Raw genomic sequence first — 8,652 nt, forward strand, 5'->3', positions numbered from 1 at the left:
TAATATATATTAGAATATATATAAATATATATAATATATAATAAAGTTATCATTGTAGTTATCAATATAGTTATAGTTATTGTTATCATTACAATTAACGTTATATAGTTATTTATATCACGCGTGACATATATGCTGCATAAATCCCATTATCCAGAATAAGCCTCAGCTAATCAATGTGTGAGCTGTTCGGTGAACGTTTGCTCCTCTGACCGCTACAAATAGAGCCTTTTTATCAGAGCGCTGGAAACTGATCCTTGATCTAAAACGGAGCATGGCTGACCGGAGTGCTGCCAGATTCCCTGCCCAACATCAGACTTACATCAGACTAACATCAGACCTACAACAGACTAACATCAGACTAACAACAAACCAGTATCAGACTTACATCAGACTAACATCAGACCTACAACAGACTAACATCAGACTAACAACAAACCAGTATCAGACTAACATCAGACTAACATCAGACCAACAACACTAACTACAGGCCAACATCAGACCAACGTCAGACCAAGATCAGACTAACGTCAGGCCAACATCAGACTAACATCAGACCAAGATCAGACTAACGTCAGGCCAACATCAGACTAACGTCAGACCAAGATCAGACTAACGTCAGGCCAACATCAGACTAACGTCAGACCAAGATCAGATTAACGTCAGACCAAGATCAGACTAACGTCAGGCCAACATCAGACTAACGTCAGGCCAACATCAGACTAACGTCAGACCAAGATCAGACTAACGTCAGGCCAACATCAGACTAACATCAGACCAAGATCAGACTAACGTCAGGCCAACATCAGACTAACATCAGACCAAGATCAGACTAACGTCAGGCCAACATCAGACTAACGTCAGACCAAGATCAGACTAACGTCAGGCCAACATCAGACTAACGTCAGACCAAGATCAGATTAACGTCAGACCAAGATCAGACTAACGTCAGGCCAACATCAGACTAACGTCAGGCCAACATCAGACTAACGTCAGACCAAGATCAGACTAACGTCAGGCCAACATCAGACTAACGTCAGGCCAACATCAGACTAACGTCAGGCCAACATCAGACTAACGTCAGACCAACATCAGACTAACGTCAGGCCAACATCAGACTAACGTCAAAACAACATCAGACTAACGTCAGGCCAACATCAGACTAACGTCAGACGAACATCAGACTAACGTCAAAACAACATCAGACTAACGTCAAAACAACATCAGACTAACGTCATGCCAAAATTTTGCTGTGTGCTTTTGTCATTTTCTTAGTTTTTGTTTCAATACATCTATGCAGTTTTTTTGTTGTTGTTGTTATTTCAGCACATCAGGTGAAACTAGTCACATCACCTTTATTTATACAGCGCCTTTAACAATACAGATTCTGTCAAAGCAGCTTTACAATATCAGTATGAAACAGTATGAAACTAGATGAAATTGTCAAAACAACACCCAAGCAACCACCCAGAACATAGGTTCTCATAATATTGAAATATTGAAAACAGATTTATTAGCTCAAAACTTGAACTAATAGTAACTAAGTTTCAAGAGGTGTCCATGTGAAGCTGCAGGAGTTTGTGTAAAGAACCAGGAATAATCCTTAGTGATTACAGCCTCAAACCCTGGGCACCAGCAGTGTGAATCTGTGTTATTAGGCCGTGTTTGACATCTTTAATCCAGCTTGAAGGTGTCCAAGCGCTAATTAACGACATCTGCTCCGCTTCCCCAGTCCTGTCAATCACACTAACCAGAGGACGCTTTAGCTGCGATAAAACTCTGTCTGACACGCATTTCACAATCCTCATGACGTGGATGCTGCGTCACAAGAACTGACACAGACCAGTCCAAACATCTCATAACACTAAAGAAAGTTCATACTTTGTGTTCTTCTAATTTAATACACATTTTAACAAATTATAAGTCAGTGAAAGTTGAAATGGATCATAAAATGTGAGAATGTCTCAGTGTTTTCAGCACCACTGGACCCAGGGTTATTACAATTAAAACTAAAATATATGTTAATTGAAATAAAATAAAATATAAAAACGTACACTTATTTCAGATAGTTTCCAAGGCAAATGTTTAATACTTAGCTTTCCAGGTTTATATTAAGTTTGAATCTCAAATAAATAAATTCTTGGACCTCATTCATTGTTAAAAGCCTAACCATGATTATAACTTCTGCTAATGTTTTCAAGGTCAGTCGGTCACAGAAACAGAATACAGAAGGATTTATTGATCCTCCAGAAGCATCTGTCCCTGCTCCTCACTCAAAACTCCTTCATCTGGACGAGAAGAAGCTGTTAAACACAGGAGAAGAAACCGAACACATGATCAGATCACTGATAATCCACCTCAGACGCGCTGCTCGTCCCAGATCTGCTCAGCTTTTCACAGCAGAAGGTCTGATCGCTGACAGACCGTGTGTCTGGATCTCAGTAGATTAAAAACACTCGTCTGTCTCTTCTGATTAAACACCACTCAGATGAGTTCAGGTGTTCACTGCAGATCATGTCCATCAGTGTTGGGAAGGTTACTTTAGAAATGTAATCGGTTACAGATAATAAGTAGTGTAACTATTAAATTACTTTATTAAATAAAAAATGACTTCATTGAGTCACTGGTGTGAATGTATGCGGTGGCTCTGGAAGCACATTTAGTGAGTTTGAGCTTGTTTGTGGATCTCAGAGCACATGGTGAGAATAACGGGATCTCGGCCAGAGCGTATCAGTGTCTCATCTGTCTCACACACACACACACACACACACACACTCCGGTGAAAGCTTGAAACCTGAGCCCTGGATCTGAGCATGAGCTTCAGTCCATGTGCAGAAGAAGAAGCAGAATCCACAACAAAACCACTGAGGCACATTACACACTCACACTAACAGCACTGTTTCTAGAAAGCAGCTACTTACAGTGTATTCAGCTGCTTGCACACATTCTGAAATTAAATTAAATGATGCATTAATATAATGCTTTTTAAAAACTTTTAATAACTTTACACACAAGACCAAGAATTGCGCACAGAATGTAAAATGTCTCTCATCTCTTTCAAAATGAAGCACTGCATTCAAAATATCACAAACACATCTCAAAAGCAAACATTTGCAAACACCTTTGCCATAATATTAATTTCTGTTAGATGTGTGTGTGTTACACAGAGAACTGTGTGTTGTGTTTTGCAAAAAGTGTTTTATGAAATTGAAAAATGAGTGTATGTTTTGTAGATCTGGTGTGTGCTTCTGCTGTTTGAGTGACAGCTTTCAGAAACTGTGAGACAAGTGAAGATTCTGTGTAAGCTGTGGAATAAAAAACTGTAAAGCAGACAATAAACAACTCATAAGAAAATAACAGATGATGAAAAATGGAACAAATTGAAAATACTGAGCTGTACAGCAGCTCTACAGAAGACAAGAGTCATTATTCAGCTCAGTGAGACGATGGCCGGTTATTTTAGCATCATTGAGATCCTATTATAATTCCCATCTAGTACGTGTTCTAGCTTGATATTTATAATTAACCCTAATTATTAGAGTACACCTTGCAGATGTGATAATCAGCAGCTACACCGTCCTTCATCATGACCTCAAAGACAGAGACACCTCGCCATCTGCAGCGTGTTACCTTCAGAAACACAACACACACACACACACACACACAGATCGCAGCATGTGAAGCCTCTCACCTCAACTCCTCTGATCTCACACCTCTTCTCTTTTCCTCCTGAGCGTCTGCTGCAGTGATCCAGTCACATTCAGAGATTCAGAGCGAGTGACAGACAGAGAGAGAGAGAGAGAGAGAGAGAGTGAGAGACAGAGAGAGAGAGCGAGAGTGTGTGTGAGAGAGCGAGAGAGAGCGAGTGACAGAGAGAGAGAGAGAGAGAGAGAGAGAGAGCGAGAGAGAGCGAGTGACAGAGAGAGAGAGAGAGAGAGAGAGAGAGAGAGAGAGCGAGAGTGTGTGTGAGAGAGCGAGAGAGAGCGAGTGACAGATAGAGAGAGAGAGAGAGAGTGTGACAGAGAGAGAGAGAGAGAGAGACAGTAGGGTCTGCAGTGGGAGGAGAGACAGCGGATATCAGAGCTACAGTTAAATATAACACACACACACACAGTGCTCAGAAGAGACCCAGGATGCACCTCATGTATGTCCGGAGCTGCAGTCTAGAGAAAGAAGTGTCAGAGTGTTTGTGTGTGTGTGTGTGTGTGTGTGTGTGTGTGTATGTGTGTGTGTGTAAGTTAAACATTTTCTCAGTTATATGCAAATGTTCCATTGTATCATTTTGCAAACATTATGGAAATGTTACTTTTTAATGTTTTCTGAACATTCCAAAACAAGTAGCAACATTTTTAAAAAACTGTAACTGAAAAAGCAAAGAATGATGAATGATGCATAAATAAAAGGAGAATGTAAGTAAAAAGCAGATGAGACTGAATGAACATTGTATTAATGTTTGAGAGAAAGAACATTGTCAGCGGTGTGTTTAACTGAGCGCAGTGTTTCTGTGTTGTGTGTTTGTTTACGGTTCTCATAAAACACACAGCTGTTTGGTCATTTGCTCTGTTTCCATGGAGACGCTGTCAATCACACCTGTCGTCCTTCTCACAGAGCAAACCATGAGATGACACTGATGGAGCCACTGAGGGCCCACAGGAAGTGACATCATCACCGCAGTCACATGGTCATTTATCAGCCATTGAAACTACTCAAAGAATAACACGAAAACATGTCACTGTAAAGTTTCTCAAACAGGGGTTTGCAAAAGTTTGTGATTGTTTTATTTTTTAATTGTATTAACTAATTAAATCTAAATTTGGAATAAACAAGGCTGTACAAATTATATTATATTATATTATATTATATTATATTATATTATATTATATTATATTATATATATATATATACACATACATACATACACATTATATATATATAATTTATTTATTTATATATTTATTTATTATTATAATTGGAGTTCCATTATTCTTATTATATAAGGAAAATAACAATACATAATTAGAATATTAGTAAAAAATCTGTAAAATCTCTGAAAAAAAACTGAAAACTATAAAAACTTTTATAATTAGTGTTATAATAATAGTAATAATAATAATAATAATAAATAACTGAATGAATAAATACAATTATATAAAATGAAATGAATTACGTTTATTATTATTGCTGTTGTTGATTTGTCATTATTATTAACAATATTAATTGTCAAAATAAAATTACTGAAATATTACGTTAAAATCTCAGGTGGACATCTTTATAATTAGAAATATAATAATACTATTCATATGTTATTAGAAAATATAATAAAAATATATATTATAATTATTGTGTCATTTATATAAATAGTAATGTTTCGTCCAGTTATTTGTATATGTGTTCCCAGGCCAGCCGAGAGACATTGCCCTCGGTCTTCCCCGGAGCTTCCTCATGGGACGTTCCCAGAACAGCTCCCCAGGAAGGCATCCGGAAAACAGATGCCCGAGCACCTCAGCTGCCCAGCCACCCTACGGAGAAAGCTCATCTCGGCCGCCTGTATCCGGGATATTGTCCTTTCGGTCGTGGCCCACAGCTTCATGACCATAGGTGAGAGTAGGAACGTAGACCGACCGGTAACTCGAGAGCTTCGTCTTGCAGCTCAGCTCCTTCTTCACCACAACAGACAGGTACATTGACCGCATCACTGCAGAAGCTGCACCGATCCACCTGTCAATCTCCCGCTCCATCCTTCCCTCACTCGTAATCAAATCCCAAGATACTTGAACTCCTCCACTTGAGGCTGGAGCTCTCCACCAATCTGAAGGGGACATGCCCCCCTTTTCCGGCTGAGAACCATGGCCTCGGTCTTGGAGGTGCTGATTCTCATCCCAGCCGATTCACATTCGGCTGCAAACCATCCCAGCACACACTGCAGGTCCTGGCCTGAGGAAGTCAACATGACAACATCATCTGGAAAAAGCAGAGGCAAAATCATGTGGTCCTCACAGAAATTTTGAAAAAATAATGAACAGGACCAGTGATAAAGGGCAGCCCTTCCGGAGTCCAACATGCACCGGGAACATGTCTGACTTACTGCCAGCAATGCGAACCAAGCTCCTGCTCCAGTCATACAGGTACCAGACAGCCCTTAAGAGAGGGCCCGGACCCCATACTCCCGGAGCACCCCCCACAGGAGGTTGGGAGGGACAAGGTCGAATGCCTTCTCCAAATCCACAAAACACATGTGGATTGGTTGGGCAAACTCCCATGAACCGTCCAGCACCTCGGCAAGGGTACAGAGTTTGTCCAGTGTTCCACGACCGAGACAAAAACGGCATTGTTCCTCCTGAATCCAAGGTTTGACTATCGTCCGAATTCCGAACATGGTCCACTTGGACTCAATGTCTCCAGCCTCCCTCAGAATCTGGTCGAAGCTCTGCCCGAGAAGGGAGTTGAAAGTCTCTCTGACAGGGGACTCCCAACAGATCCTCACAATGCATTTGGGTCCACCAGACCTGTCCAGCTTCCTCCGCTGGCATTGGATCCAACACACCACCAGGTGGAGATCAGATGACAGCTCTGTCCCTCTCTTTAACCGAGTGTCCAACACATACGACCGGAGGTCAGACGAAACAACCACAAAGTTGATCACTGACCTCCGGCCTAGGGTTTCCTGGGGCCACGTGCACTGATGGACATTCTTGTGCTTGAACATGGTGTTTGTTACGAACAAGCTGTGACTTGCACAGAAGTCCAATAACAGAACACCTCTCGGGTTCAGATCAGGGGGACCATTCCTCCCAATCACGCCCCTCCAGGTGTCACTATCGCTGCCCATTGTGAGCATTGAAGTCCCCCAGTAGAACGACGATTGGAGCACTTTCCAGTACCCCTCCCAGAGACTCCAAGAAGGCCAGGTACTCTACACCAGAGGTTTTCAACCTTTTAGGACATGCGCTCCCCCAAGTCTAATTTTCTTTGCTCTCGCACAAACCGGGGATGTGCGCTCAAATATACGCTGCTCTCGCCTGGAGAGAGTCGCACACTTAAAACGTGTCTCTCCTCTTGCTCAAACTGTGTCCTGTGCACGCTCAAATCTCTCTGTGCTCATGCGCTATAGATATTATTTTTGCACCTGAATTAAATCTTGTCAAAGGTTATCATTATGCACTTTTAAAAAGTAGTCCCAAAACATATTTGTGCAGAGCCTTTCCTTGATTTTTTATTGTTGTATTTTTGTTTTAACATGAACTGGTTATTGCAGCTACCTTGTTTTACTATATCTTTTTTTTTTTTTTTTTGCACATAGGCTACTTTGTTCACACTGTTTTAAAAGGGTACTATAAATAAAGCTTCAACCAATCAGACCTCCACAACTGACCGATGAAAATACGACATGAAATATTATTGGCTGAGTGAACCGAGCCTGGAATTCTTTTGACAATCAAAGATGGATCTTTCATATCTTTCCAATTTAATATTATTTAGCTATGTTAATGAAATAGAAATGGCCAGGAATAAATAACAATAATAAAAAATATTAAATAAATATTAAACCACTTAACCTTATTCAATGTGATGGCTGAGCGTGTTTCTGTGATAACAACATGACAATCCGTGGTTGGATTTCCGACACGGCTAACCGTAAATCATCTTACACTGTCAATAAGCGCGACTGATACTCGAGCCAACTCTGCTCCACCTGTCGACTAGCAGCATGAGTCAAATGCCTCCTTGTGGATGGCTAAAGATTTGCTTACTCATATGACAGACACAAAAGACAGTAAGAGACCTATCCCCGACCCGAAGGCACAGGGAAGCGACCCTTTCGTTCACCGGGAGTAAACTCCAACACATGGCATCTGAGCTGGGACGCTATGAGCAACCCCACACCAACCCGCCATCTCTCAGAGTCCAGTTCCAGAACCCGATTATCTCCCGTCAGTACCTCTCAACCTCCCGCACAAGCTCAGGCTCCTTCCCCCCCAGCGAGGTGACAATCCTCTTCCCTAAGACCAGTGTCATGTCCAGAGATCAGGTCACTGCCTTCGACCGCTGCCCCATCCACAATGCACCTGCCCCTTACGATTCAAATAGTTGTATCTCAGACAAATATTGTCCTCCGAACAAACCAGACATCAAAGGAGAGATGATTTATTCAGCTTTCAGATGATGCATAAATCTCAATTTCACAAACTGACCCTTAGGGCTGGTTTTGTGCTCCAGGGTCACACACTAGTTAATATTTCATGGGGTATTGAAGGTAATATTTTGAGCGGCTGGGAGAAGTGCCGAGCTCAGGCTGCTGCTGATGTTCTCCTCACTGAGCAGGGGTGCTAAAGATAACCAGCTCCGGCACATTCCCTGCATCCCTGACCCCAGATCACACACACATCTGAGCTTCTCCGTGAATCCCATCAGCTCTCGGCCGGGGTTTTTCCTCTGACCGCTCCCTGCGCTCACACTCAGCCCCAGAAGTTTCCAGCTCTCATTTCTAGGAGGCTCTTTTCTATTTGCGTCTCTCGTCTAATTCAGGAGCTCGCTGTACCTGAGGGGACGAAAACATCCAACTAAAATTATCCCTTCTGTTCCTCTGGACATGTCCTGACCGCTCCTCTCTCAGAGTTTGATCTGAAAGTCATGAAGCAGTGAGTTCTGATC

At 41.8% G+C, this 8,652-nt stretch overlaps 1 protein-coding gene across 4 annotated transcripts in view; it reads right to left on the minus strand.

The window, feature by feature from the left end:
• The window catches only part of LOC113076091 (filamin A-interacting protein 1-like), a 35,183-nt gene extending 31,359 nt beyond the window's left edge, over positions 1 to 3,824 (minus strand). For 2 of the 4 annotated variants that reach the window (XM_026248762.1, XM_026248759.1), the window contains exons 1-2: positions 3,692 to 3,803; positions 2,922 to 2,947 (exon numbers count right to left, since the gene is read on the minus strand). The gene's annotated coding sequence lies outside the window, so the exon portion shown is untranslated. Of the gene's footprint in view, positions 1 to 2,921; positions 2,948 to 3,691 lie in introns of all 4 variants that reach the window. The other 2 variants (XM_026248758.1, XM_026248761.1) reach the window with 2 other exon arrangements.
• Positions 3,825 to 8,652: the final 4,828 nt, after the last annotated feature.

The sequence above is a fragment of the Carassius auratus genome, unplaced genomic scaffold (assembly GCF_003368295.1).
Source record: "Carassius auratus strain Wakin unplaced genomic scaffold, ASM336829v1 scaf_tig00018649, whole genome shotgun sequence".
NCBI classification, from domain to species: domain Eukaryota; kingdom Metazoa; phylum Chordata; class Actinopteri; order Cypriniformes; family Cyprinidae; genus Carassius; species Carassius auratus.